Raw genomic sequence first — 27407 nt, 5'->3', positions numbered from 1 at the left:
TGTAGATAATAAAAACAGCAATGATTATAGGCTGTTGGTAGTCCTCTGTTGATATCCCTGCTGGTAACAATACACTAAGATATCACTTGACATTCTATTGAGTTAACAGAAACTGTTGTGTTGATTTTTACTGCTGTTAAGAGCAGAGAGAGTATTGATTTTAATCAGAAGGAACAGGGAGAAATTGCTTTGACATGTGTTTTTTACTTGATCTTTGAGAATGTTATGAAAAAATAAGAAGAGTAAATAATAATCTATGCGGAGTTCTTTCAAAAGGGCTGAAAGGTTGTTTGAAAGTAGTGACCCCAGGGTAGAGATTTAGTTTGGGAAATGAAATATTTAATCAGCCATCTCAAAGTAATTTCTTGCATGACTGTTAAAAGCCTTTCATTGGAATATGAAATAATTGTATTTTTAGTCAACCTGTGATTGAAATATTGAAAAAGTGGTTTAATTTGTTCATCACTTTAATATTTATATATTTATTCATTCAACAAATAATAATCACCTGCAGTAGGCTGGTGATGTCCTAATCTCTGGAGGGTACACTAAGGAACAAAGCAAATAAAATGGGAGTCTTAATGGAGTTTCCATTCTGGAGGAGAAATATTCACAATTAAAAAATGTTATATAATATGTCAAGGGGCAATAAGTACTATAGAGGGAAACATAGAGCAGGTTAATAGAAGATAATAAAAGATGATGGAGGCAATAAAAGACACCAGTGTATGTGGATTGATAGTAGACATTTTACATGTCATAGTTAGGGATAGTGACTCTGGAGAACTGAAGAAGCTTTGAGTCAGCCATGTAAGTATCTGTTGAAAGAATACTCCAGGCAGAAGGAAGAGCAAGAACAAATGTCCTGAGGCAGGAGTATGTTCAAGAGACTGCCAGGAAGTCTATGTGGCTGGAAGAATAGCAGATATCACCAAGGAAGGTGTCAGATTTAGATTTTATAAAGCCTTGAAAGCCATTATATGACTTTGACTCTTATCTAAGTGAGATGGGAAGCCAGTAGACAGTCATAAGACAAAAGTGACCAGATCTTACTTTCACTGAAAGGGAAAAGTCTGGATGCTATAAGAATACCTACACAGGTGGTCAACTGGAGAAACACTAGAGTGGACTAGTTGAAATCCAAGCAATGGGAGATAGTGGTCTGGATCTGGGTGATAAAAATAGAGCATGTGAAAAATGATTAAATTTTTGCCATAGTTTGGAGATAGAGCTGACAGTTTCCTGATGGATTCCATGTTGAGTGTGAAGTAAAGCAAGCAAAGATGTCAAGTCTGGATGTTGGAGAGTTTAGTGTTTAGTTTCTAGTTCTATGAGAGGTCATGACTGCACATGTAAATTTGGCAGTCATCAGCATAAAATTGACATTTAATTCCATTAAAGACAAGAAAGCCGGAAGAGACCATTTCTGGAATAAGTTTAGATAGAGAAGTTCTGAGAGCTGAGGGTTAGGGGTTGGAGGATCAGTAGTGAAGACTGAGAGGTGAAATAGTGGCATGTAAGCAGAAACAAAAGAGTAATGTTTCAGAGGCTGAGTGAAGTAACTGCTTCTGGAAGGGGGGAGGAATGCCCCGAGTCGGAAGCTATGGAGAGGCCTAGTAAAATAAGGCCTGAGTTGGTAGCTGGGAGTTATTGGCCATCTTGTGAGTTGTTCAGAGGAATAATAGAGGCAGAGTCTGCAGTGAGAATAAGAAAATAAAAATTAATTTTTATTGAGTAATTATTGAGTAATTATTATTATAATTAATAATTATTATTGAGTTTTTTGTAATTATTGAGTTTTGCTATAAGCAGAGTGGGATTGTTCAGTGAATGGCCAGACAACACACATGCCAGGCCTACTGGAACAGTGTTTGTTTGGGGAAAACTCAGAGGGGCAGGATCAGTATCAGAAGCTTGAGCCTCCACTGTCCTGTGCATTTAGGGCAATACATAGAGAGCTAGTAGGTTTGAGTGTCAGATTCCTGAAGAGCTACTTTGATATGAGGCTGTGGGGCTTTATAGCTGCCACCAGCTCCTCTCCTGATGTTATCTGGGACTATAGTGATACTTTGATTCTAGCCTGATTCCTTCAGTCCCTGCCCTACCAGCTCACAGGGCAAGGGTTCAGGTTTCTGGTTGACCGTGATTGATTACAGTAAGTACAAAGTCCCCAGTTTCCATGGGAGCTCTGTAAGACAGTGAATTCTTTTCTGGGAGCCCAGACTAAGAGATTAGTCTTGGCAAGGTAAACCTTATCTCTTAGGTCACCAGAGAGGCAGTAGAAGGGTATGGGAAGGTTTTTCCTTAACTTCTTTCCCTCTCCTTTCCCTTTCCCTCCCCACCTTTCCTCCTTTTTTTGCTTCCTTTCCTTTGATGTGCAATATTGCAGATTTTATATGCTCATAGGAATAATCTTCTAGAAAGGATAAACCATTGAGAATGTAGGAGAAATAGTCACTGGAATGATTTCAGTTGAGAAGATAAGAGGATTAAGATTCAGTAATAGTGAAGGGTTTGGCCTTTTTGAGGAGAATAGATAGCTCATTCCTGTTAGAGAAGACAGGGTTTATAAGCATAAATATGCTTATGTTGGGGTCAAAACTAGTGGCCATTCTCTTAGGATTGCATCTAATTTCTTAGTGAAACAGACATTTGCATTAAGAGCAAGGAGACAGAAGCAGGTCTTGGAGTGATTCTAACAATGTGTGATTAACAATTTTATTTTCCCAATGAAAACACATTTTATTAATTACATGCTCTGAAAAAAGAAACTACTTTCCCTCTCTTGTGGAGGATTGCATTTTGTGGATTTCTGGTAGACAGTCTTGGCTAAATCCCTTTAGCTTTTGGTCAAAAGCTTATTTTCATGGGGTATGTTCTATATGAAAACAACCTCATTTTTATGGTGTTTTGTGATTTGAGTCATGTTAGATGGATTCTGTAAACATAACACAGAAATAAGCAAAATGTACTTGTGCTTATATGGCATGTATGTAGAAGAACCTGTACTTAGCATACAAATATGTTTAAAATTCAGTAACCTTCATGTGGCTCATAGCAGGCAAAAGCATGACATTTGAAATTGTGTCTTCATTGCCTTCTGAGGGCATAGAATGATTGACACATTCTAACCTATTTATAACTGCGAGACTGAACCAGTTATTCACATAAATTCTCTTCCCCCCTACATTTGGAGTTTAGATAATTGGATTAAATTATAGCAAAATAAGTTAGAACTGCTATGATTATACTCTCTTGGTGGATGGGGAGACTGGCTATTCTGGAAAAATGCATTTATTTTATATGTGTCATTATTATGTATGATTCTTGAAAAAGCAAGCAAAACTCTTCTATTTCAAAATAAATAAAATAATAGATAATAACTGGATTCCATAATCCTCGACTTTAATATGGAGTTAAGGTTGCACTAAATGACTCCTATACACCCTTCAATTACAAAATTTTATCATCTCTCAAAATTGTTTTAGCATGTGAGCCATTCGTAGCTGAGTAAGTTATTAACTTAGATGATGCCATATACTAGTAGTATTCCAACACCTCTGGTTGTTGCTTCTGAGATAGCATTTCCTTAGTTCCCTTTGAGATGATTTTGCCTTTTTACTTCAAGTTGTTAAGATAGCTCAGATAGAAATGGGGGAATTATTTCAAACCTCATATCTTAATAGCAGGAGTTTGGAGGCAAAATTTCCACAGAATTTGTCAAAAACGCAAATTTCCAGGACCCATCTTTTAAGCTTCTGAAATAATGATTTGAAACTAGGCTTATAAATCTGCATTAAAAAAAAAAAGAAATATGCATTTTAGTAATTACTACTCAGGTAGTTCTGAGGCGGTTGGCCAATCCCCACTTTGGAACATGGCCCAAGTTAACATATAGAATTTATGTAGTTTTTTTCATTAGTGTGATTTAGTGACACTGGACATGAGGACTAACTGCCATGATGCTTAGCTAAAAGTCAAAAGATGATGAAAATTAGCAAAGTTAATAGAAAGTAAAGGGCTATGTGGCCGGGTGACTCTTACCTGATAATTTTTGGGGTTGTCATGATGTTGGAAATAAACTGAACCTGGGAGAAGTTTGTAAAATATTGTAATGGGAGAAAGTATCTTAACTAAATTTCATTCAAATATTTAACCCTTGGAGTGGGTTGGGAGACACTCACACATTGAGTTCTGGAAGTAATACCTCATGTGTGTAAAAAAAAAAAAAAAACAACAACAACAAATCTCAGGTATTTTATAAACTGGATCAGCTTTATCCTCTGTTCGTGTTTCTGGAACTACAAAGCAACAGTTTCTGAAAATATGATCCTTGAATCTGTAACATAATCTATTATCCATTCATCCTTGGACTCTCTCTTGAGCCCAGAAAGCTGTCATGTTGGAAGTTAGCAGAGATGAAGAACCCTGCTGAACTATACTGGTAAATTTCACTCTTCCTACCCCTCCTCCTTTTTTAATCTGGTAGTTTGTTCATATCTGGAACTTGGATATGTGTTCTCTAGCCCAGGGAAAAGCTTCTTCCATATTTTGCCTTTAAAAATTGTGTTTACATTTTTAAAAATGACAAACTCCATAAAAGTGAAGAATGGTGACAAATGTTTATTTTACAAACCCTTAATTTTTCAACTGTAATTGGCAATATTAGCATTGCAACCAATATTTTAAAGAATTCTTCTCTGTTTCCTTTGCTTCAAGTGTACTTCTCATTTCTTCCTGGGTGTGAAATCCTACCAGCTCTTTGAAGTTTAATTAACTTACTTTCTCTGGAAGCTTCCCCTGATCACCACTCTTAGCCTTCCTATCCTCCTCAAATGAATTGCCTCTTCCTCTGAGTTTTCATAACAATTTGGTCATGATACTTATCAACTTGTAAGCTCCATAAGTAGCATGACCATATGTCTTGATTTGCTTGGGTCAGCTTTTCTGGCATAAGTATTAGCAGAGCCCCTTTCATTAGAAGTGTCCCAGTTTGGATAATAGATAATATCTCCATCCCATAGTGAAAGGGCTTTTTATTTCTAGTACTTAGCCTGTTGTCTGAGTCTGAATTGATTTTATCATTTAATGGCTATCAGGATTGTTAGAGGTCTGGAAGAAGCCTTTGGTATTTTGTAGGTATTATTAATTGTATCTATTATTTATAGGTATTAATGTTCAAAGACAGCTGAAGTGGGAGCCCATGAAAGCCATTAGGTACTCCAAAAAAGGTAGAGATAACTTGGTCCAGACTTTTTGAGGAATTGGCTGTACCTAAGTCCATGGTATCTGACTGCTGATCCAGAGGAATGTCCAAAGGAGAGGGAATGCCCTCAAAGATGCTTTTATTGTTTCATGTAAAAAAAAAATAGTGTCTAGGTAGTAAGTTAAATATATTTATTGGGTTGTTCCTTATTTTAAAGTTATGCCTAGTGTTAGACTATTGTTTGTAAGGTAAGATTTTCTTCCTTTTTTGAATTGGTGGTAATTGAAAAGGTCTTTATCTTTCCTTATCAAAATAAGAAGTTGGCAACTCCCAAGTCCAAACATTGGCTAAGAAAATGGGCTGGGAATGGAAGGTGCTATCTGGACTCACAAGGTAAGAAAAATGGAAGGGCAAAAACTTTTCAATGTAGAAAGACCTGTCACCTTTCCTGTCCACTTCTAAAAAATCAGAGGGATAGTATCTGTTTTGTTCATTGGTTTATCCTTGGGTCTTACACAGCCTACTACATAGTAAGTATTCAATAATTATTTGTTATATGCATAAGTTAATGGGCTCCATGAATAAATTACTCTACTGAAAACATCTGAAGTGACCAACTTGGCAAACAGTTGGGTTAGTTGTGCCCTATTGGGTATGCAGCCTTCACTGTGAGTAGGGATCCATGACTCCCAGTTATTCGTTCTTGCCTTGGTTCTCTCACTCAAAGTTTTAGCAAAGAGTTCCATTTTTATGTATGTAGATTATTGTAATGGTCTCCTTCTTGTTTTTAATTTTTTTAAAACATTGTGGCAAAATTAACATAAGATTTACCACCTTCACCATTTTTAATGGCGCAGTTCAAGGGCGTTCAGCTCATTTACACTGTTGTGCTACCGTCACCACCATCTATCCACAGAACTCTTTTCACCTTGCAAAGTGAAAATTCTATAGCTATTAAACAATTGCTTCTTATTCCCTCTTCCTCCAGCTCTGGCAACCATCATTTCCACTTTTTGTCTTTGTGAATTTGACTATTCTAGGTATTTCATGTAAGTGTAATCATACAACATTTGTCCTTTGTGACTGACATATTTCACTTAGCGTCATGTCCTCAAGGTTCATTCATGTTGTAGCATATTTCAGAACCTCCTTCTTTTTTAAGGCTGAATAATATACCCTAAATATATAGATATATACCCTACATACCCCAAAATGGAATCACTGGATTATATGACAATTTTATTTGTAATCTTTTGAGGAATCACCATACTGTTTTCCATAGCAGCTGCAAACGATGCAATTTTACATTTCTACCAATAATGCATAAGTGCTCTGATTTCTCCACTTACTTGCCAATAACTGCCATTTTCTGTTGTTTTTGGTAGTAGCCATCATGAGTGTGATGTAATGATCTCTTACCTGCCTTCTTTGTTGCCCTGATCTTTCTGTTCTGATCCATCCTCTTCACTATAGCTAGAGCATTTTTTCTTACCTTATAAATCTGACCATATCAAATCTATTGACTCCTGATTTCTCTTGTTTTGAATTCTAAGTTTCTTCACATGCTAACTTCTCAGGTCTCATTTCTATCCACTCTGTACTCTAGTCATAATGATGTATTTGCTCTTCTTTATGTTCACTGTTTGCTTTCATGTCCCTATGACTTTATACTAGTGATTTCTTCAGCTTGGAGTGCTTGTACCTTTTCCCTCATTGATTTTCCATTTGTACTATTACTTTTCCATGATTTTTTTCTTTACATGTATATTGAACAGCTCACTTTAAAAAATTTAGTTCTCATTCCAAACAAAAAAATCCATGAAATAATGGGCTTAATAACCTGATCATGTTAATTCTTAACACATCTTGATATATTATATAGCACAGAAATTAATCTTGAACACCACCAGTGCTGTATGTACTACATTTTGTGAGAAACTGTGTGAATGCATCTTCCCTCTCTATCTGACCAGCTCCAACTCCCCCTTAGGTAAGTAGTATAGTGAATCATGGTGTTGGCTCTGTATTTAGAGGAGTGGGTCCAAATCCTGACCTACTGCTTACAAATTGTGGGATGTTCAACATGTTATTAACCTCTGTGAGCTCCAGTTTCCTCTTTTGTAGAAAGGGGATGATGATAGTTTTTACCTGGAGACTTCGTGTGAGGAGTTATTAGGGTAATGCTTGCGGAACTCAAGATTATCTTAGTGTTCTGGCTCTCCTTTTTTTCCTTCATGTCGTTAAAAGATGATCAATGTTTGCTTCTGTAAATTCATTCAAAGTTATTTCATTATGAAATTGACAAAAACAAAAGTAAAGTTGAATCAATTCAGGATATGCTTTTATAATAAATTTATTTTTTATTGGTGTTCAATTTGCCAACATACAGAATAACACCCAGTGCTCATCCCGTCAAGTGCTTTTGTGATTATTCCAATATAAGGTTAGTAATTATAGTCATTTAAACTTGACTTTTCTGAGTCCCTAAAGTAATATTTCAGAGCCAAATGGGAGGTCAAGTTGACCTTTAGGATGTTTTTTCCTACCTGTTTCAGTCACCATCTACAAGATTAGTCAATGTAACTCTAAGTTAAATACAGGCCGAAGGTTGTGAAGCCAAGTCTTCAACCACTGCCTCTTTCTCTGCAATCCCAAAGGCTTCAAAGAAAACCACATAACACTGAGTATTTACTTCAATCTCTACTAGTGAAAGAACACAGGAACAGTTGGAGAAATTGGTTCTATCTCTCAGCCTTATTCTTTTCTTAGTCTCTTGTGTCCTGGTTAGGTTTTTCCCTATCCTCTGTCATGTTCTCAGCCAGCCTTTGTCCTTGGAACTGTCCCTTCCTTTAATCTTTTGTCCTCAAAATGAAATGAAAGTTCTTTTATTTACCCTTTCTATCAAAATCCTTTGTGCAAAGAAACTGAAAGAAGAAAAGGAAAAAAAATGAAGATTAGAGGAGGAAGAAAGGGCAAACAATTGAAGAGCTGCTTGAGAGCCAGAGTTACTTCTGTAACTCTGACATTTAACTCAAGTATTGACTTTCTTGTTATATATGCAAATGGCTTTGTCTGCATTTCTGAGATGGTAACTACCTTGGATAGAAACTGTACCTCTGCCTTCCCCCCCGGTACTGTGCAAGTACAGAGTGAACATTCCATAAGCAGTGATATCATATTTTCATCTTCAAATTTAAAGATTCTCTTTGCCATTTAAGAGATATTCAATGAAGATAATACCATTTTTTTCCTGCCAGATATGTTTCGGTCATAAGCAATGAATAACAACAACAACAACAACAACAACAATAATAATGATATTTACTAAGTAATTTTATTTCCATGTCAATAAAAAGGAAAGCTGGGTATGATTTTCCTTTGAAATGATCCTCTTTTGGCTTGTTATTAAAAATATAAAAAATTTTTCCTAAGTAGTTGCTTAACATATTTATGTATCCAAGACCTTTATCCTACAACTTTATAGACTTCCAACATTTAACCCACGTGAACCTGACATTTAAGATAAAGTAGGTGGTATGGCAGTGATAGTTGAAACTTCAGAGGTGTTTACTGTTTTTCAGGCATCTAGTTTCCAGTTTTTATGATCCCTTCAGAGACATTAGACCTTTTGATCCTAATATAATATTTTTTATTTAAGAAACTAATTAGACTATTTGTCAATAATGCTCATTAAATGAAAGGTCATATCTTTTGGCAGAAAATATGAATTATGGATCATGCAAGTAAATTTACTAGAGAATTCAAATTATAGTTCTAAAGAAGCTCACAAGTTTAGTTTGGCAAGTGAGTTCTTCGTACTCTTAGCTAAAATTAATCAATTCTGGCAGAAGAAGGAATGATTTCTTGTTTGCAAGAAGACTCAGATCATCATCCTTTTTCCATTGATTGATTTCTCCCTAATTTCTGTGAAAAGCTGTGTGTCAAAAGAAACTTTGTTTTTATGTTGTCATAGCAAAATCTAATAACAATTATTATTTAAAACAACCTCTATGGCAACAGAAGAGATTTAATTATATATTTCCATGAGAAATGTAATCAAATTGTATAAAATAAAATTAAGGCAAATAAATCCACTTCTGGAGTAGCTGCAAAATGAAGCATCTTCAGCAAAAAAATATGTGAATGATCAGATGGGATATGGGGCATCTGAGGGACAGTGGACTGCCTGATATTTCCAATTATTAATTTGAATTAAAGGATTAAAATATGTGTATATAATTTTTATGGAGAGAAAGAAGGTCTTTTAAATATAATTTTATTTGTTGCCTGCTTTTATCCCCCTCTTTTAATAGTTCATGTACTGATCTGAATCTCTTATTTTGATCAACATTGGCTTACTCTACAGAGAACTGGAAACCTAGATTTGGAGGTGTTTGGTTAATCTCACACAGACTCAGGGACCAGGTCAGTCTTTAAGCCAAGCCTGTGTAAGGCCAGGATCTGGGCTTCATGGCAGCTACATTTGTTCGAATAGCATATGTTGGCTACAGTTGAAAGTTGGTTGTAGCAGCGCTAACAAGGTCTTTCTAAGAAGTTCTCTGTAAGATTGACAGATATTCTAGATTAGCAGCTGCCAACAGTGACTGAGGATAGGAGAGGTAATAGTCAAAACTGGTAGAGAACCAGTGGTTAGGGAAGCAGGGAGTTAGCGGGTCAGAGAGTGCCCTAATTTAGAAGCATTTCGTTGTGCTGGATGTCTCAGAGTAAAGGATTGGGATCTCCAATTCAATGCCAAATGGTTGCTGCATTTTGCAGGTATTTCTCCATCACACACTCAAACAAACCTCAATATTCCAGAACTGTGGAGTTTATTTTAAAAACCACATTAGTGCACATGGAACTTTCTCCAGAATAGACCACATATTGGGTCACAAATCGGGTCTGAACCGATACCAAAAGATTGGGATTGTCTCCTGCATATTCTCAGACCATAATGCCTTGAAATTAGAACTAAATCACAACAAGAAGTTTGGAAGGACCTCAAACACATGGAGGTTAAGGACCATCCTGCTAAAAGATGAAAGGGTCAACCAGGAAATTAAGGAAGAATTAAAAAGATTCATGGAAACTAATGAGAATGAAGATACAACCGTTCAAAATCTTTGGGATGCAGCAAAAGCAGTCCTAAGGGGGAAATACATCGCAATACAAGCATCCATTCAAAAACTGGAAAGAACTCAAATACAAAAGCTAACCTTACACATAAAGGAGCTAGAGAAAAAACAGCAAATAGATCCTACACCCAAGAGAAGAAGGGAGTTAATAAAGATTCGAGCAGAACTCAACAAAATCGAGACCAGAAGAACTGTGGAACAGATCAACAGAACCAGGAGTTGGTTCTTTGAAAGAATTAATAAGATAGATAAACCATTAGCCAGCCTTATTAAAAAGAAGAGAGAGAAGACTCAAATTAATAAAATCATGAATGAGAAAGGAGAGATCACTACCAACACCAAGGAAATACAAACGATTTTAAAAACATATTATGAAAAAAAAAAACATATTATGAACAGCTATACGCCAATAAATTAGGCAATCTAGAAGAAATGGACGCATTCCTGGAAAGCCACAAACTACCAAAACTGGAACAGGAAGAAATAGAAAACCTGAACAGGCCAATAACCAGGGAGGAAATTGAAGCAGTCATCAAAAACCTCCCAAGACACAAGAGTCCAGGGCCAGATGGCTTCCCAGGGGAATTTTATCAAACGTTTAAAGAAGAAACCATACCTATTCTCCTAAAGCTGTTTGGAAAGATAGAAAGAGATGGAGTATTTCCAAATTCGTTCTATGAGGCCAGCATCACCTTAATTCCAAAACCAGACAAAGACCCCACCAAAAAGGAGAATTACAGACCAATATCCCTGATGAACATGGATGCAAAAATTCTCAACAAGATACTGGCCAATAGGATCCAACAATACATTAAGAAAATTATTCACCATGACCAAGTAGGATTTATCCCTGGGACACAAGGCTGGTTCAACACCCGTAAAACAATCAATGTGATTCATCATATCAGCAAGAGAAAAACCAAGAACCATATGATCCTCTCATTAGATGCAGAGAAAGCATTTGACAAAATACAGCATCCATTCCTGATCAAAACTCTTCAGAGTGTAGGGATAGAGGGAACATTCCTCGACATCTTAAAAGCCGTCTATGAAAAGCCCACAGCAAATATTCTCAATGGAGAAGCACTGGGAGCCTTTCCCCTAAGATCAGGAACAAGACAGGGATGTCCACTCTCACCACTGCTATTCAACATAGTACTGGAAGTCCTAGCCTCAGCAATCAGACAACAAAAAGACATTAAAGGCATTCAAATTGGCAAAGAAGAAGTCAAACTCTCCCTCTTCGCCGATGACATGATACTCTACATAGAAAACCCAAAAGTCTCCACCCCAAGATTGCTAGAACTCATACAGCAATTCGGTAGCGTGGCAGGATACAAAATCAATGCCCAGAAATCAGTGGCATTTCTATACACTAACAATGAGACTGAAGAAAGAGAAATTAAGGAGTCGATCCCATTTACAATTGCACCCAAAAGCATAAGATACCTAGGAATAAACCTAACCAAAGATGTAAAGGATCTATACCCTCAAAACTATAGAACACTTCTGAAAGAAATTGAGGAAGACACAAAGAGATGGAAAAATATTCCATGCTCATGGATTGGCAGAATTAATATAGTGAAAATGTCAATGTTACCCAGGGCAATATACACGTTTAATGCAATCCCTATCAAAATACCATGGACTTTCTTCAGAGAGTTCGAACAAATTATTTTAAGATTTGTGTGGAATCAGAAAAGACCCCGAATAGCCAGGGGAATTTTAAAAAAGAAAACCATAGCTGGGGGCATCACAATGCCAGATTTCAGGTTGTACTACAAAGCTGTGGTCATCAAGACAGTGTGGTACTGGCACAAAAACAGACACATAGATCAGTGTAACAGAATAGAGAATCCAGAAGTGGACCCTGAACTTTATGGGCAACTAATATTCGATAAAGGAGGAAAGACTATCCATTGGAAGAAAGACAGTCTCTTCAATAAATGGTGCTGGGAAAATTGGACATCCACATGCAGAAGAATGAAACTAGACCACTCTCTTTCACCAGACACAAAGATAAACTCAAAATGGATGAAAGATCTAAATGTGAGACAAGATTCCATCAAAATCCTAGAGAAGAACACAGGCAACACCCTTTTTGAACTCGGCCACAGTAACTTCTTGCAAGATACATCCACGAAGGCAAAAGAAACAAAAGCAAAAATGAACTATTGGGACTTCATCAAGATAAGAAGCTTTTGCACAGCAAAGGATACAGTCAACAAAACTCAAAGACAACCTGCAGAATGGGAGAAGATATTTGCAAATGACATATCAGATAAAGGGCTAGTTTCCAAGATCTATAAAGAACTTATTAAACTCAACACCAAAGAAACAAACAATCCAATCATGAAATGGGCAAAAGACATGAACAGAAATCTCACAGAGGAAGACATAGACATGGCCAACATGCATATGAGAAAATGTTCTGCATCACTTGCCATCAGGGAAATACAAATCAAAACTACAATGAGATACCACCTCACACCAGTGAGAATGGGGAAAATTAACAAGGCAGGAAACAACAAATGTTGGAGAGGATGCGGAGAAAAGGGAACCCTCTTACACTGTTGGTGGGAATGTGAACTGGTGCAGCCACTCTGGAAAACTGTGTGGAGGTTCCTCAAAGAGTTCAAAATAGACCTGCCCTACGACCCAGCAATTGTACTGTTGGGGATTTACCCCAAAGATACAAATGCAATGAAACGCCAGGACACCTGCACCCCGATGTTTATAGCAGCAATGGCCACGATAGCCAAACTGTGGAAGGAGCCTCGGTGTCCAACGAAAGATGAATGGATAAAGAAGATGTGGTTTATGTATACAATGGAATATTACTCAGCTATTAGAAATGACAAATACCCACCATTTGCTTCAACGTGGATGGAACTGGAGGGTATTATGCTGAGTGAAGTAAGTCAGTCGGAGAAGGACAAACATTATATGTTCTCATTCATTTGGGGAATATAAATAATAGTGAAAGGGAAAATAAGGGAAGGGAGAAGAAATGTGTGGGAAATATCAGAAAGGGAGACAGAACGTAAAGACTGCTAACTCTGGGAAACGAACTAGGGGTGGTGGAGGGGGAGGAGGGCGGGGGGTGGGAGTGAATGGGTGACGGGCACTGGGGGTTATTCTGTATGTTAGTAAATTGAACACCAATAAAAAATTAAAAAAAAAAACAAAAAAAACCCCACATTATACTATCTTGGAAAGAAACTCAAGGGAAGGGCTACAAAAGAAACATTAAGTAAGACCCCTTCATGGAACAGGACACGAAAACAACTTTGAACTATCATCTATCATATTGTACGGTTCCCTGCTTCAGTCCTGAGAACTAGTTTGGCAGAAACTCCTTTAATTTCATAGAACATGGCAAACATTAATTATTCAACCTTAAAAAAATGCTTTTATGTTATACAATGTTTACAATTGCTGGTGGCTTTAAAATCAACTATGAAACTGATCTTCCTGACCCTCCAAATACACAATAGGGGAAGGAAAGTACTAGCTCTGGTATTTTCTGATGTGATGAGTGATCTGACTGATGATGATGACTTATTCTAGATTTTCAGCTGATGGGTCTTTCCACAGGGAAACCACAAGGGCTGCCAATTATATTTCAGCTTTTTCCTCTAAGTCATTTTGTAAGATTAGAACTCTCACAGCTGAAATGACAAAATTAATGACAGTGTATAATAATGTTTGGTTATAATAAATGATGCCAAATGGAATTTCTGTCATCCAGTCCAGTAGATCTGAGACTGACCATTATTCTCCAGTGAAAACTTTGAGAGTAAAAATAAAGTCATAATGAAGTACCTTGCAAAGAAGTAATAAAATCTTGGCTAAAATTTACCTTCCAATTCAGAGTCAATAATATGTTAGCTGAGTCAGAATGTGAAGCAAAATAAAACTTCTGAGTTCTCTCCCTTTGGCTTGGCTACTTATTTGAAAAGAGCAGTAGGGAGATTAATATTGATAGAACTAATAATATATAGAAGGCACGATAGAGAACACAAAGATGAATAAGGCTTAGTACCTTTATTAGAGAGTTTCCCATTTTGGGGGAGAGATAAAACCTAAATACAAAAGACACTAATAAGGAGGAGTATGATAAATCAAATCTTTGAGAATAAGACTGAAGATCTGAAGGTCAATACAATCATGGGAAGAGGGCATAGAAGAAAATATATCCCTTTCTAAAGTTTTGGTGATTGTTACTCCTTGTGAATCATTTACTAAATAGATAATGTTTGTGTCTTCATGTGGAAACTCTATAGGCTCCTTGCATCTACTCTCCTTCTTCAATCCTCCCCTAAGTGAAGGGATACTAATTTAATTGGTTAAATTTCAGAGCAATGACTGGGCAATGCTTGTTTGTAGGCAAGGACACCACACACTGATATATTACGTACAAAGAACTGTTGTACATTTTCTCCTTCTTGCCCAATGTAGTTGAAGCAATGATCTGATTCAGGTTGTACTGGCAGAGAAATTGTGACTATGTTTTATGATATACTCCCTTTCTGTCTTTTCTCAAAGAGCTTTGTCCAACTCTGTAAGATTGGTTCCATGCCCATTGCTTCTCCACTCTCTGGTTCCACAGCCAGGTCTGGGCTTCAAACTTGACTGTGTTTTTTCTAGATGAACTTGACATTAGCCTTGAGAACAAATTCCTCTTGTTCCATCTGCTCCAGCATTTAGGAATGTGTGTTTAGTATGGCTTTCAAAAAAAAAAAAAATATGGCTTTCAGCATACTGCTGTGATAAGGTCCCATACTTGGGTCTAAGAGTGATGGGGAAAAAAGACATTGCATCTCCTCTTTTCTTTTCTTTCTTTCTTTTTTTTTTTCATTGCATCTTTTCTAATACCTGGTGTTGTTTTCTCTGGTTGAGTAGGGACATATAACTGGGAACTTATGTTTGGAAACAATATGCTTCATAACAAGATAGGGTTTCTACCCTGGGAGTTGAGAGATACACCTAAGATGGGGGGGACATCAAAATATAAATAGCTCTGTGGAGCTAGTTGGGGAAGAATAAGAAGTTACACTTTGCAAGGCTGTGCAATATCAAGGGCTATTATTCTTGAAAATTATGAAAATTTTAAAGTATAAAGCATCACACAATTATAAGTTATTAAATTACTGTAATATAAGAACTTCAAATGTCTTAACTAGGCAATGTGATATAGTAGGAAAATTAGACCTCTAGTTGCAGATACAATTTACTGATAGAGTAACTTTGACCTTGCTTTCCTTAACCCTCAGTTCATTTTGTAAAATGGGAGTAATAAACTTTACTTTATAGAGCTATTGTGAGATTTAAAGTCCATATAGCACATTAAGCTCCTACTGGCACACTGTGGGACCTCAATAGATTGTTGCTATTGGTAGACATCTCATGGCCCTTGGTAGGTTTCCAATAAATATTAGTTCTTCTAAAGCTTTTAATCATTCTGTAGCTAGTTATGTACCTAGTTCCGGTAACAAATATGCTATATCAGCAGTAAAAACATCTCAATTTTATTATATATATGAAATCTTAGGTTTTGATGGTGGATATATGGCATTATTATGCCAAAGATATTCAAGGATAATTAAACCCTGCCCCAAATTATGGATGACCCTCGCCTGTGGTCCTATGAAAGATCTGCACACAAGGAATATAACCATGGAAGCAAAGAAACTCTTTATTATTTGTGCCTGAAATTCCAGCAGAGAGTTTTTATAACTTGACCTTTTCCTTGCCTCTCAGTCCAAGTGTGAGGGCTTACTGTGCTACTGCACAGAAAGATAAAATATTTTTAAAAACAGAGAATGTACTGACATGAAGGGATGGCTATATTTATGGGCCACTTCATTTATTCATTTATTTAAATACAGTTACCTTATTCACTAGTAAACACGGCTAACCTGCATCCTGGAATCAGATTAACATTTTTCCTTCTTGGAAGGAGGTGCAAAGGAGGGTGCAAGGAAAAAGTCTTAAGAGGCTTCCCTCTCATACATTTATGTTCCATCCCCTTTGATTCTTTCTCTAAACCAATGGGCTTAAAAATCAAATGTTACAATTAGGTCATTTCTCTTGGAGGAAAAAGTAGAGAAGTGTCAGGGAAGTTCTTACCATCCCTTCCATGTGTCTGCTTTTCTAATAATATCTAATGGTCTAAAGAGATAGATAAAGAGTATTAATTTCAAGGCCATACTATACAAAAGGCATCTATTCACCTCAGTTTGCCTGTTGCCAAGGAGAAATAAAGCTTCTGATACTGAAGAGAAAGTAAACTTTCAAAATTAGTTTTCCTTCCTTATACTATGGTAAAATTAAGCCTTCAAGTCTACAAATTTCTTTCTTAATTTTCTTGTTCTGTTCCATTCAATTGAGAATGGTTTCACACTGGCAGAGTTTGAGTTTGAGTTACTCTTTCTCATTGAACTTTCCTTCAGTACCTCTAGAGAGGGAACAATGCAGCACCAAGTCTTTGCATGGGTCCCACGTCACCAAAGATCCAGTAGTCTGCAAGATATTTGAAAATCACATCATTGAGCTCACATCCACAAAAATGAGAAGCAGATACAATATTCTAATAGCTCAATACATGTTACTGTGTATTTGTCTTTGTATGAACAGATATTTTCATTTCTCTTGAGTGCCATGTCTGTGTCACTTGGCAACTATCTGTTTAATTTTACAAGAATCTAACAAACTGTTCTCCAAAGTAATTAAACCATTTTTAAGTTTCGGACAGCAGCGTTGGAGACTTTCAGACTCCATATCTTCTCCAGCAATTGCTATTGTCAGTTTTTAAGATTTTATTCATTCTACTAGGTATAGAATGGTATCAAGTTGTGGTTTTAATCTGCATTTCATTAAAAACTAATGAAGTATTTGCATGTGCTTATTTATCACCAGTCTTTTTTCTTTGATGAAATGTTTGTTAAAATATTTTGCCCATTTTTTATTGGGTTGTTTCATTTCTATTAATGAGCTATGAGAAGTCTTTATATATTCTAGATCATAGTTATTCATCAGCTATGAATTTTACAAATAGTCTCTTTCAGTCTATGGTTTGCCCCTCAAAGATTTTATTTATTTTCTTATAAGAGAGAGAGAGAGAGAGAGAGAGAGAGAATCCTGAGTAGACTCTGTGCTGAGCATGGAGCCCAATCTGGGGCTCAATCTCAGGACCCTGAGATCAGGACCTGAGCCAAAGAAACAAGAACTGGATGTTTACCTGACTGAGCCATCCAGGCACCCTGTGGTTTGTCCTTTCAAATACAGACATTTTAAAATTTTGCTTGTCTAAATTATCTTTTTTTTTTTTTTTTATGGATTGTGCTTTTGGAGTTACACCTAAGAAATCTTTGCCTAACATAAAAAGTTACAAAGATCTTCACCAATGTTTTTTTTTTTTTTTAAGATTTATAGTTTTAGCTTTTACATTAGGTATATGATAAACTGAATTAATTTTTACAAATAGTACAAGGTTAGATTCAAGGATCTTTTTTGTTTCCTTTTTCCTTTGTTTCTCGCTGTCTCTATTTAATTCCGTAGATATCCCAGCACGATTGCTGAAAAGACAATTTTGTCTTCATTTACCTCTGTCTTTAACAATTTTGTCAAAAATCAATTGACCCTAGACATGTGGGTCTATTTTTGAATTCTCCATTATGTTCCATGGATCTGCACATGTGTCCTTAGACTAGTAGTTTATTACTTTAGCTTGATACTAATCTTGAAATCAGTGACCGTGAGTCCTCCAGCATTGTTCTTTTAAAAATTATTTTGAGGGAGCCTGGATGGCTCAGTTGAGTAAGTGTCTGACTCTTGATTTTGGCTCAGGTCATGATCTCTAGGTCCTGGGCTCAAGCCCCACATAGGGCTCCCGCTCAGCCAGGAGACTGCTTATCTCCCTTTCTCTCTGCCCCTTCCTCTGCACTCTTTCTCTCTCTCCCTTAAATTAATAAATAAATCTTTAAAAAAAATAAAAAACAAAAATTATTTTGGTTATTCTAAGTTCTTTACATTTTCATATAAAATGTATAATTATCTTGTTAATGTCTACAAACAAAAACAAAAACCTCTACTAGGATGTTGTTTGGATTGCATTGAATCTAGACAGTGATTTGGGCAGATCTGACACCATAACAGTAATAAGTCTTTCAGTCCCTGCACAGGATTTAGTTTTGGTTTCCTTTATTTTTTCTCATCAGTATTTTTTCCAGCTTACAGCATGTACTTCCTACCCATATTTTATTATACTTATTCCTAAGGGGGTATCTTCTTACTTCTATTTTGCTGAAATTCATGAGTGGATACTAAATTATGTCAAATGCCTTTTGAGGTAGCATCTGTTGAGATCATCATATCATTTCCTCTTTTTTAGTCTGTTGACATGGTGAATTAAATTGACTGGTTTGGGGATGTTGAATTTGCATTCCTAGGTTCAGGCCCACTTAATCCTATTTTATTTAATGTTAGGACTTTATTTGCTAACATTTTTGGTAAGAATTTAAGAGTAGTTTTTATTTTTTTTATTAAATTTTTTTTAGACAGGGAGAGGGAAAAAGAGTGTGTGAGCTAGCAGAGGGGCATAGGGAGAGGAAGAAGACAAATCTTAAGCAGGCTCCACACCTAGCATGGAGCCCTACCCAGGATTCAGCCTCGCAACCCTGAAATCATGACCTGAACTGAAATCAAGAGTTGGACACTTAACCGACTGAACCACTCAAGTGCCCCTTTATTTTTTCCTTCTAAAGTCCTTGTCTTGTTTTGGTATCAGGAGAATGTCAGCCTCATAAAATGAGTTGGAAAAAAAAATAAAATGAGTTGGGAAGTGTCTCCTCTCCTGTATTTTTTGGAAGATTTTGGGTAGAATTGGTATTATTAATTTCTTTGGTATTTAGTAGAGTGCCCTAGTGAAGCTTTTTGGGCCCCAACTTTTCTTTGTGGGAATTTTTTTTTAACTCTAAATTTATTGCATAGACATTGGGCTATTCATCTCTTCTATTTTTTTTTAAAGATTTATTTATTTATGAAAGACACACACAGAGAGAGAGAGAGAGAGAGAGTCAGAGACATAGGCAGAGGGAGAAGCAGGCTCCATGCAGGGAGCCCAATGTGGGACTCGATCCCGAGACTCCAGGATCACGCCCTGAGCTGAAGGCAGGTGCTTAACTGCTGAGCCATCAGGCATCCCTCATCTCTTCCTTCTTGAGTGAATTTTGATAGTATCTCAGGAAATTTTTATTTTATCTAAAGTCATCAAAAATTACTAGTATTATGGTGTTCATCATATCCTCAATATCCCTTTAACTATGTGATAGGCAGAGATGCCCCCTTTTCTTATCAAAATATCAGAATTTCTCATCCAAATATTGTCTTCTGTTTCTCCTTTTTGACCAGTCTATCTAGACATTTATCAATATTTTTGCTCTTTTAAAATAACTAGCTTTTGCCTTTGTTGATTTCACCTGTTGTTTTCTATTTTTAATTTCATTGTTCACCAGTCTTTATTTCTACCTTCTGTCAGCTTTGGTTTTAATTTGCTCATATTTTTCTGTAAAAAAAATTTTTTTTTCTTTCTTTCTAATGAAAGCAATTGATGGTGTGTCTCTGTAATAACTGCATTAGCTATATGCCACAAATTTTGACATGCTGTGTGCTCATTTTTAGAGTGTAAGGAATTTTCTGACTTCCTTTGGGAGATTTTTCTTTGATCCATAGAGGCACTTAAAATTGTGCTGGTTAATTTCTAAATCTTCAGTGGTTTGCCAGATAGCTTTCTGTTACTGGCTTTTAGCTTCAGTAGTTCATAGCTTACCTATTCTTCCTCGATCATTTTTGACTAGTTCTATACTGTTGTTACCCCTTTATGCTAACCTGTCATGCTTGCCTTTAACTTTGTATCTGTTTCTCAGATCTCTGCCTTTACTGCAATCACTTCTTCCATGCTCTGCCAAAAGTACAGGAGTGCGTGTGTCCTATTTCCCTGACAAGATGCTTATTACTCATTGGACTTTAGTTCATTTGGATGCCTGGTAGCTTCAGTTCTCTGACAGGACCACAAAATATGATTGTGTAAATTTTCCAGCTTTTTACTGTTGTTAGAAACAATGGCTCAAATGATATTTTCTTATAGCTCTCTGCATCTTTAGTGAGAGTGGCACTTCAATGACTGAGATTTTTGGTGTTTAGATATTAAGTAAATGATCCAAGTTTTCATAACTAGGAGGTGGTGTTGAACTCCAAAACTCATTTTCCCTCCATAGCATCACATTGAATTATAAGCTCTTTAAAGACTCAGGGTAATATTAAGTTATATTTATATAGGGTTTTTCCAGTTAAGAACACTTAAGTTCTTACATTTAGTAGCTAATTGAATCTTTGTAGTCTTGTGATTTGCCCATTATTAAGGTCCTTATAAGTGAGAAGAATCTCTATTTAATAACTTGAGCTGAGTAATAAAGATAAAATTCAAACCTGTTTCCGAGCCCACAGAGCTTCCCCAATTCCAGGTCAATGTAGATATTTAAAATGGACATAACCCTATGGATTCTTTAAATGTTGAGTTTATTTCCTGAAAGATAAAAAAAAAATTAGTAAGAACTTTAGTTTTCAAAAAGGAAAATGAATTATTGAGAAATAGGGCTTAATATGTTTTTTTAATTCTAGAGCTACTTTTAGCCATCAATATCATTCCTTTTTCTGGATGAAAGTAAAATGGATGACACTCTTTGAAACTGTGCTGTTATCATAGAAAAAAAAAAAAAAGACGATTTTGCTGTTCTTATAATGAGCTAAAACTACTTCAAAAATAATGTCAACATATCTTTCCTAGCATTTGTCTATCAGTGGGAGATTGCTATTAGAGCACAAATTAGTATTTTATTAATATTATCACTTATACATGCCATTTTAAATAATCTGTGTACAATTATACTGAAAAATTAAGGACATGCAAAATTCATCTTAAAGGCAAAGCAAACATTATTTGTAAACCTACAGATATTTCAGACATTAGGATTTATACAATATGAAGTTGAGGCAAGTAGATAGCCCACTCAGGCCAAAATTACAAGAGGACATAAATGTGAATAAGATGTTCTTCCTATTATATGTTTTAAGTGAAGTGGATTCTATTCCTAAAAATTCTTCCAAAGCCACATGAAAAGAAATGGTAAAACTTCGAGTTTATAAGGTGAGAAAATTCTACCCCATTTTAGTAGGTTTAGTAGGTTTTGAGTCAATATCCTAGAAATAATTAGGAATGAGAAGAATATGGGAAGATTTAAAGAACATCACAAATCCTACTTGTCTCAAAATATGTTCTATAGTGACTAGATTTTTGCCTTTGAATTATGTTTATAGGCCTAGTGTATTTCTTCTATATGGAGCCTGGATATTTCACTTTTTTTCTGAAGGAGGGGAAAAAAAAGTCAATGTTAACCAGTTTGCATTTGCAAAAAAAATGGCACTGAGAGAATGGAATTATGGTCAGGTGGGTTTGTATAGGAGATAGCTCAGAAAGGGTATAGAGCTTATGACGTTTCCTCAGAGAGAGTGATCCTGATAAACATGAATACTCTGGGCATATGAGACAAGAGAATAGGAGTAGAGTAGAAGATTTCAACTCTGATGGCTTTTCCCAGAGATTTAGTAAAGAACATACTTGCTAACATGGATTCTGGACTCTATCTAGTCCTTGTTAACTACAAAGGGTGTACGCTATTTACCAAATACCCACCACGTCTGAGGCATTATTTTGGGAGCAGTGTGATATAAAACTTAGAATGTTTTGTCTTTTTTTTTTTTTGCTTTTTTAAAAAAATGTATTCATGATAGACTCACACAGAGAGAGAGAGAGAGAGAGAGAGAGAGAGAGGCAGAAACACAGACAGAGGGAGAAGCAGGCTCCATGTAAGGAGCCTGATGTGGGACTCGATCCCGGGACTTCAGGATCATGCCCTGGGCCAAAGGTAGGTGCTGAACCGCTGAGCCACCCAGGGATCCCCTGTTTTGTCTTTTAGGGGGTCTATGATCTATTTGGGGATATATCATTACAGAAAAAAGTAGATAGGCAATAGTAAAGATAAATATCCTCAAAAGGAACTTAGAATACCCATTGAGTTTACAGCAAGGTGCTACTTACAATTCCTGGAATGAGATAATTTTGGACCAAATTCCAATGAGAAAGTAGGATTTGAAATGGTCCTTGAGAAAGGTTTGGAAGAGTGGAATACAGAAGTGGCATCTTCTAAAGGGAGTTAATCAGAAGAAGCAAAATACAAGAGAAGGAGATAAATTTGTCTGGAGTGATACTCAGTGGGGAAGGGTGGAAGATTAGTGGTTTTAGGACAGGATTGGATTGTGGAGTCTACTGCTCAAGCCCCTCTTATTCTATTCCTTAAATGTAATATTGCCTTAGTCTCCAACCTCAAACCCCTTTTTCACTTTGCATAATTGCCTGAGGGAACTCACATCCTCTCCTGAGACTTCAGGTAGGAAGAATATGTGTTGAAAATTTTCAAGTTTGTATCTCTAGCCATTAAATTTCTGTATTTCAGTGCCTCAGGCTAGTATATCCAGTTGCTCACCAGATTTCTCCACTTGAATATCTCCTATTAGAGAAACTAAATGGTATTCCAATCTGATATCATAATTTTGCTCAACCACCTCTCCAAACTCTTTCTCCTTTTCCCACAATCTTGTCTTTTGAACTCACTACTTATGTGATGCTGGGCAAGTTGTTAAGGTCTTTATACCTTGCTTACTACATTTGAAAAAAACAGGGATACAATTATTGTTTTATTTAGGAGTTTCTGGGAGGATAAAAACAAGTCCAGATATGTAAAACCATAAGAACCGTGCTTATTAAAAAAAAAAAAAAAAAAAAAAAAAAGAACCGTGCTTATTACCTAGTAAATTCTCCCGAAATGTCATTGCTTTTTTAGCCATTTAAGCCAGTATGTTTCATTACCTTTCTCCCAGTATTGAATTGGTCAGAAAGTGCTATCCAATATGTGCTTCTCCGTTTCCATCTCTCAATCCCTGCTGGTGTGACCTTAGTCCAGATGTGCATTACTTCTCAACTGCATTGTTTTGATAATTGTAATAAACTGATAAATGCTCTCCCTATCTCCAATTTCACTCCTCTCCCCTCTAATTTCAAAAATGCCACCATCGTGACCTTTTGAAACTGCACTGAACAAAATGCTTCGAGGAAAATGAGTTGCATTCATAATGAGACTCAAATTCCCTTGAATAGCAGCACACCAGGCTCTACGTGATCTGACCCCATCTGCCTGTTTGGCTGTCTGTGATGCCGCTTTGCCAATGAATCCAGATGCTTTAGCTATATCAAGTCTTCCTCTCCCTTTCCATTTTTGCAAATGCAACTCCTTCCACTTTCATAGTCCATTCTCCAATCCCTTTCCTTTCTTATGCAACTTTTATTTCTTCTTTTGACCAACTGATATACTTTGGCTTCCTAAATGTGTTCCTTCCCAGGCCATTTTGGGTTGGATGATGTATCAAGAAAACAGCAGGAAACAGATGATAGAATCTCAAAATGAATCATGTGAGGAGGGCTTAATATAGGGATTATTTACAAAGGTGTAGATATGATTAAGGAAAACCCATAAAGGATAGTGCAGGGTCTTAGAACTACCAACAGCTGGAAGCAGTTATTACCCCTGTGCCTGATGGGGCAAGAGGAGCTAGTACCTCATGGTTTACCCTGGAGAGGACCACCTAACAAGAGATGTGCTCTGTTGCATCACCTGTAGCTATCTCTCAAAGAGGAATCAGGGAGTAAACACCCTGTCCTCAGAATTATTGTACTTTCTGTCCTGTTTTTAGTGTCTTCCACTGTCTGAGCTCAGTGTGAAGCCAGAGGGTAAGACTGATGAAATAGCCATAAAGTCTGCCCCCTGAGAGCAACACAGAGTAAGGCAGAAGGGGAATCTGGAAGGACAATAGAAAAACATTTAACAAAGGTGCTTTCTTCTGCAGTATCTAGTCCCCAGAACATACCCTTATTGCAAGGTATATTGGTATAGTTATAAGGTATACAACTAATACATTGTGTTGAACACATGTCTGTTTTTGTCATCAATTGAGAAGTGTTTGATCATAGGGACTGTCTTTATATTTTCTCAGCATTTAGCCAGGACCCAGTGTATTACCCTGTACTTAAATGAACAAACCAAACCAACAAATGAATGAATGGCATACCAGGGTGAGGTCTGTGCCCTGTAAAACATGGGAATTGGTACTGTTTATAGCTAATTATCTAATTCACCTTCTAGAACTCTAGATGTGTATGCTGCAGTTCAGGCCTTTATGTTAAGACATGATGTCTATTTCTCTTTTGTGTGATATGTAAATGAGTGCAAATATGCACATGTGTTGTTTACTTCATAATGTTTAAAAATGATGATGGGTCAGACAAATACCAGACAATTTACAAGCTTTAGATGTATGAGAAAACAATTTCTCTAAGAAAATGATCTCCGTTTAGTCATTTATTCACTTGACTTAACCCCATGCTGCTATTAGTTATGCAGGGAAAATAGTGTTTTAATGACTCTTCAGAAAATGTTCACCCCAGGAAGAAATACTGTATGACTGGAATAGGCTAAGAGGATATTTATCTCTCTGCGCTTTTTGTGGGTCTTAATACTATCACACCTACGTGCTCCAAGAAAGACATTATAGTAGAACAGCTGCTAACAAAGGTGTTTATGATTCATATGGAAATTAGGACTTCAGAAAGAATAAAGTCCTTTTGAACACATTAACTGGCCTAAATATAAAATATAAATTACGGGATCTACCCTTTATATGAAGCAGTATAACTATGATTACAGTTAAAGATAACTCATAAAAAAATATAAAGAGTTAATAATGTAATTCTGTCTCTGGGTTTTTTAATGAAGCATTCTGATTTTGAAAAAAGTGATGTTAGCTTATTGTGGAATAATGGTTAACCAAGTTCTTTTGTAACAAGAAAATTAAGTTTTTAAGATTTTGAGGAAGACATACCCCCTCCCTTTTTTTTTTTAACAGTTGAGGAAACTGATCTTCACTTTTTAGTTGGTTGCAGGGATAGAACCCATTTAGGGATTCTCAAGCCTAAATTCCTTATACTACATCATGCTGTCTCCCTAATGCACTAGGGGAATAAGGCATCATGTAGACAGCCAATCCCCATGGGATTTGATTTCTGGAGAGAGCCCAGGAGTTCTAGAATACAGTGATTCATTTAATAAGAGCTTTCATACAGAATATGAAAGCCTAGATCCATTTATAAACTATAGAACAGAAAATGTCTCTGCTAAGGAAGCTTTGTGGATGAATGATTACAAGATGCCATAGTTAATTATCTCCCTTCATAATGGCTTATCAAAGGAAAGCAGAAATGGTGCCTATGTTGTTTTTAGGAAAAAAGTTTTGCTTATTTTTCTGTTTTCATAAACAAGAAGGAAATTTTTTCTAAAGTACTTTTTGTAATAGTAACTTCTTAGAGGAATTCCACATCTTCCCTTTTGCTGATGCACGCCAAATCTTACTGCCTTTATGCTTCCATACCTCAGATTTACTGTTAATTTTCTTTGCTCCCTTCCCAGTCTCCTCTATAGTCATTTGTATGGACTTGAAAGCTGGATAAAGGGAAAATGAGCTAAGAAACAACTATCCAATTGATTAAATGGAACCCATTTATTCTTGTATCATGGTTGAAAACTAATCATCTGAAATCTCATCACCATTTGTTTCTACCTGCTCTATGTTCTAGTTGCTGAATGAGAATCTTTAAGGCTTGGAGCTATTTTTTGATGTTTATCCTTGGAAAACTGGTACTAGTCTTTGTCATTTATGACAGCGCCTACATTGGGACTGCTGAATGCCAATTTGAAGAAAATAAAACATAATGTTATCTGAGCTATTTTCCCCACCCGGCAAATATTAGGAATATTTCCTGAAATAAGTAAGAGATTTGTTTTCTAGGCCTGAACTTTACCATAAGTTTCAGAGTAAGGTGTCTGCCTCCATCTGGACTTTCCTCAAAAGCTTCTTGATCTTCACTTGTCTCTTCCTCCTCATACTTGCTCCTCCACCAGTCTCCCCCACTTCAGTATGGAAGATGTGGCCCCAATTTGGGTGACTAAAGAAGAAATATGGAGACCTGAACTAAACACCTAGAAGCTCATCTGATGGTCTCTCAAGAATATGGTTAATTATGCCACATAGGAAAAGAATATACAAACCAGTCCACCCACCTGCCTTGAGGTTGTGGCTATACGGAAACTCTCACTGATAGGAGAACTAATCCCCTTAAGGCATTTTAAAAACATATTCTGAAGTAAGTATCATGACTTGTCTTTGAAAAGATGCATAGAAAGTGAAATATCGGGGTGCCTGGGTGGCTCAGTCAGTTAAGCGACTGCCTTACTCTTGAGTCATGATCTCAGGGTCCTGGGACTAAGCCCCACATTGAGCCCCACATTGGGGTCCCTGCTCAGTGAGGGTTGGCTTCTCCCTCTTCCCCAGCCCCTCCCCACCACTTGTACGCTCTTTCTTTCTCTAGGTCTCAAATACATAAAATCTTTAAAAGAAAAAAAGAAAGTTCAATGTGAATTTGAGATATGTCTATACAAAAAAAAAAAAAAAAGACACAGTAGTTGAAGTCCATTCTGGGTATGGGGTAGTATAACTGTCTCAGATAGAAACCAATGTACTATGTGAAGGAGCACTTAACTTCAAAACTTCTTTCTAGAATATTTTGTGAAATAACTGGAAATAGATGGGACTCAGCTTCAGTAAAGCTTGGAAAGCTTTCAGAGCTAGGCTTAGGTGCCTATAATGGGTGGAAGTAAACTGCATGTTATAAATCATACCAGTTTATTAGTAGCAAGTGGGATAAATCCTGAGGCAAGTGAGGAGAGAATTAATGAGAAGGTGCTCTATACTTAAAGCATTTTGCAAGATAGATATAAGATATATGTATATATGATAGATATATAAGATAGAGAAAGAGAATGTGCAAGTGAGCTAGC

General features: G+C 36.5%; 2 long non-coding RNA genes across 10 annotated transcripts in view; one reads left to right on the top strand and one right to left on the bottom strand.

Moving 5' to 3' along the window:
* The window catches only part of LOC140608665 (uncharacterized), a 306107-nt gene that overhangs the window by 148554 nt on the left and 130146 nt on the right, over positions 1-27407 (top strand). The gene's annotated exons all lie outside the window — the stretch shown is intronic.
* LOC140608664 (uncharacterized) overlaps positions 14593-27407 on the bottom strand; it is a 58484-nt gene continuing 45669 nt past the window's right edge. For all 8 annotated transcript variants that reach the window (XR_012010637.1, XR_012010639.1, XR_012010638.1 and 5 more), the window contains 4 exons: positions 26372-26515; positions 20833-20929; positions 16578-16866; positions 14593-15070 (listed from right to left, as the gene is read on the bottom strand). This is a non-coding gene — a long non-coding RNA (uncharacterized lncRNA). The remainder of the gene's footprint in view (positions 15071-16577; positions 16867-20832; positions 20930-26371; positions 26516-27407) is intronic.

This window comes from Canis lupus, chromosome 18 (genome assembly GCF_048164855.1).
Source record: "Canis lupus baileyi chromosome 18, mCanLup2.hap1, whole genome shotgun sequence".
NCBI lineage: Eukaryota > Metazoa > Chordata > Mammalia > Carnivora > Canidae > Canis > Canis lupus.
This window is presented reverse-complemented; position numbering and strand designations above follow the sequence as displayed.